Here is a 4,540-nt window from a genome sequence, read left to right on the forward strand (position 1 = left end):
AGTTCATTTTGCCGGTGACACATTTTTTTAGTGAATTGAAAACGAAAATTTGAAATATTTTCTGAAAAATGATTAAAGCAGTGTTTTCTTTTTCTTTTTCTTTTAAGAAGATGTCTAAAGTTAAGAATCCAAAACATGAATAACTCAATCATTAAAGAATGAGACAAAATGAGATATACTTTTTTTGAAAAATAAAATATAAATACCCACTTTTTTCATAATAATAAAATCTACTCATTTAGGACATTTTTACCCTTATTTGTAATTCGCGCATTGCTCGATACTGAAGCATCGAGCATTGAACTGTCGAGCATCGAGTTGTCGAGCAATAGTTCAAATTGAACTATTGCTCGACACCTCGAGCATTGCGTGTCGAGCAACTGAGAACTGTCGAGCGAGGCGGAGGCGGAGGCTTCAAGCGTCGAGCATTGAACTGTAGAGCAAGGCAAGCAATAGTTCAAATTGAACTATTGCTCGACACCTCGAGCATCGAGTGTCGAGCAATTAAGAACTGTCGAGCGAGGCGAAGGCATCGAGCGTCGAGCATTGAACTGTCGAGCAAGGCGGAGATGTTGAGCGTGGCGAGCAAGGGGATTTGTTTGGTATTTTCTTTTTGTCTTAATTAAGGGTATCTTAGTCCTTTCAATCCCAAAATGAGTACATTTGATACATTTCTTTCATAATGGGTATATTTTTGTTTTTGTCTTTCAAATAGGGTAAAAACTACCATTAAGAATCTCCTTTTTGGTTTGCAGTGTTGGTTAACTAACTGTTTGGCTAACTACCTGTCACAGCCCACTTCCCAATGACGGGTTAACAGGGGTTATGACTTGGGGTGAACAATAAGAAATGGAAATGGACAATTACTTAACATTAAAGTATATGAAAATATCACTTATAGATAAAAAGCTAGGATCATATATGATCATTTGGATACTTATAAAACATACACATAAAAGAGAACTGATTAAGGTGGGTTACCCAATAACACGTGTAACAACTTCATAACATAGAGTTATCCTAATCAAAGTGTTTTGCAGCGGAAAACGTGTGAGATATACATATGAAGATGTATACTCAAGGTTACATTTCTTGAAATGTCAAAGGAACACCCGCTCAACATCATTCCATTCCATCAACTGCTCAACCTGCACATTTAGAAATACATGCAGGGCTGAGTATAAAGATACTCAGTGGGCATAGCCGAAAATACAACATGCATACATATATAAATTGAACTGCCATAACAGTAACACACAGGGGTTTTCTTAAATGACCTGCGCTTACTAAAATATTTCTTTCATTTTCATAAAGTCGATCGGCCGATCATTTTCCTTCATATGATCCATATCTGTTCCTTTCTGTCACGCGCCGGGAAGGAGGCCTCCTTACCACGGACGCCAAGACCGGTCGCAAGCGACTCGCGGTCTCCATAAGTGTACACGTTAACCCTAGCTAGCGACCTTTGTCTAGCATAGGATCCCAATTGGATTTCCTTTAAAGTTGGCGAACCAACACAGATAGGATACATATAAAAACATAAACATTTTTGGCAGTCAATCATTTCATAAACATTTCATTTCATTTCATAAACATTTCATATCATTTCATAAAGAGCCATTTATCATTTGAACTTTTCATAAAACTGAAATTAACAGTTAAAACATATCATGCATATATATTCGTATATGAGGCCTACGTCACGCAGGGGATCTCTATATACGTAATAATAAAATAATGTCCACCTGATTAGGCAAAGCCTGTCGTTTATCCTTATCTCTGAATCGGAATAGCAATGCTAATCCTCCTGTTGCTCAAAGCCTACAAGAAATCTATTCTCAATAGGTCTCCTTGAATTCTAATCTTAAGTCATGGTGTAGTGCTTAATATTCTATGATTCACTTAGCCGGGTTTTCAAAATTTAATGAATAAATAATTGAAAACATTTTCTCTTGAGTTAAGAACACCAACAATATTCTTACTCATCTTTTAATAATTGGAATTATAAATAAAACCAATTAAATCATAAATATTCTTATTGCAAAATATAATGCAATTTCATGACATGCTTAGCATATAAGTAATTACTTAAAATATGCACTTCATAATAATAATATTATTATGCTAATTATCTTTAAAATAATTAATCAAACTTAATAAGTCTAATTAATTAAAATAGTGTATCTCCTTTAAATAAAAATCTGCATAAATCCAATTAAATAAATTAATAAAGGCCCAACAGATTTAAAAATTAAAAGCCCAGCTGAAACAAAAATAAATAAAATCTCGGCCCATGACTCGAGCCCACTACTAATTAAATCGGCCCACTCTCTAACAAAATTTTCAGCCCAACACTAATTAAAAACCCGGCCCAAATTTAAAACCCAACTCCTAACCCAAACCTAAAGCCCAACATCCCACCCCCTTTTCTTCCCTACTCCCTCTCTCGGTCACACTCACAACACAAACGCAGACACATCTAGCGGCTGCGCCGCCCAGCCTCCTTCTTCCTCGTTCTCTTTTCCGGCGTCGACGGATAAGCCGCCACCGCCGCCTGGACTCCCTCTGATCTCTCTCTAACTCACAACCATGGTCAAGACTCACACACCCACAAATCAGTCCGACTGCTCGCCTCTCTCGACTGATCCGCCGCCGCCTGCTCCAACCCCGGCGAATTCACGGCTGGAAGGCTGCCGTCTCTCTCTCTCCCTCGAATCTCCTCCGGTCTCCCCCTGCCGCTGTCAAGCCGCGGCCGCGTCTCCGGCGAAGGGCGTCATCTCTGGTCACTTCTCCCTTGAATCCCCCTTGGCGACGACGAGCGCCGCCGCCTCCCTCGGTCTCTCTCTCGGCGACAGCAGCAGCCGGAGCCACCGTCGCCGACACCCTCAGCAATACCCAGCCCAGACCACCTCTCTCTCTCCAGCTGTGGCCGGGCAGCAGCGGCACCACCATCGCCGCCCTCAAATTCCCAGCGAGTAGCAGCCACCAAGCTGCCACCACCGCCGCCCATTTCCCTTATGTTCTCCCTCGTCTCCGGCAGTGGCTAACCACCACCACCGACCGCATCTCCTTCCCCACTCTTCACCGTGGCTAGGCAGCAACGGCAGAGCCGCAGCGCCTAGCCTCACTCTCGACTCCATTTTTCAAAAATACATCAAAATTGGCATGCTTCATATATGTATCTATATGCACATAAATTGTATGTCTGAACACTTGGTGATTTTAAGAAATTGTTGTTCTTTATGAATGTGTATACATATGCACCGAAATGATGAGATGAAAGTATGTGAAGGTTTGATGTGTTACAATTGCAGTGTCATAACTGAATGAGCAAGTATAAAATAGATAGAGAGATTCAAAGATGAAACCTCTGGTTTGAGTTGCTGAAATCTGAGTTTTGTGGCAATTTGATCCATTCGCAATATGGCTGAGCTCTGCACTTGGATTTCTTTGGGTTTGTTGGAACTAGAGAGTAACTTGAGGGAGAAATGAGATTGATCGAAGATGCTAAGTGAGGGAAAAGATAGATCCTTTATTGAAGTGAAATGACTTTGTAGAGAAAGGTATGGTGATGAATGAGGTGTATGGTATGATTGCAGAGAATGGTATGATTGAAAGGTATGGTGGTGAATGAGGTGTCTCAACAAAAAGCTATAAAGTTGTGGCATATGGTGGCTGATGGAGTAGGTGGGTGTAGGAGTAGATGGGAGTAATAAAATAAAATAAAATAAAAATCTTCCGGGTTGTACTATGAAAACTGTAATAATCGTTCAGTGTTCGTTAAATAAAATAGTTCGTGTAAATGATCGATGCTCAATTAAATAAATATGTAATGCATATAAATTTAATAACTAAATTTACAAATGTTTTTGTAAATCATTTGTGTTGGAATTAAAAATAAATTCTTTTTCTCATTCCGGCGTGAATCATCTTAAATCTAAGTTCAAAATAAATTCTAAATTTAACTCAGGGAAACGGGGTATTACATCCCTCCCTCCTTATAAAAATTCCGTCCTCGGAATTGCATATCCGGTATTCTATCTTGTGATACTAGTCATTCGTTTCATTCATCTTTTTTTTTTTTGGCCTTTTCCATCCTGTGATGGTTCCACTACATGACGAGAACAATATTATTGCCTCGTAAAACTTGAATCTTGCGATCAAGTATCTGGACTGATTTCTCTTCACAACTTAGGTCCTGGCTAGGACTACTTTATCTTGCTTAATCACATGCTTTCTTAATTGCGAGATGCTATACGTATTGTATACATCCACAATGCTTGGTGGCAGAGCCAACTTATAGGCTACAAAGGCCTAACTTATCTAGGATCTCAAAAGGTCCTATATAACGGGGTCGTAACTTGCCCCTATTTCCCGAAACGTATAACTCCCTTTGAGGGAGAGACTTTGAGGAAAAATCGATCCCCAACATTAAATTCTAATTTCGATCGGCGTTTATCGGTGTAAGACTTTTTTTTTTTTTTTATGTGGTCGACTTTCTCAATCATCTGTTGGACCAGTTCAGGACCTAACAACATTC

At 39.5% G+C, this 4,540-nt stretch overlaps 1 long non-coding RNA gene across 1 annotated transcript; it reads right to left on the reverse strand.

The window, feature by feature from the left end:
• Positions 1-852: 852 nt before the first annotated feature.
• Positions 853-3,866, reverse strand: LOC131002871 (uncharacterized). Its single transcript, XR_009094437.1, has 3 exons — positions 3,369-3,866; positions 1,746-1,821; positions 853-1,148 (listed from the first exon to the last, which is right to left on the reverse strand). It is a non-coding gene; the product is annotated as an uncharacterized LOC131002871 (long non-coding RNA).
• Between the last annotated feature and the right edge of the window lie 674 nt (positions 3,867-4,540).

This window comes from Salvia miltiorrhiza, unplaced genomic scaffold, assembly GCF_028751815.1.
Source record: "Salvia miltiorrhiza cultivar Shanhuang (shh) unplaced genomic scaffold, IMPLAD_Smil_shh fragScaff_scaffold_29:::fragment_2:::debris, whole genome shotgun sequence".
Taxonomy (NCBI): Eukaryota; Viridiplantae; Streptophyta; class Magnoliopsida; order Lamiales; family Lamiaceae; genus Salvia; species Salvia miltiorrhiza.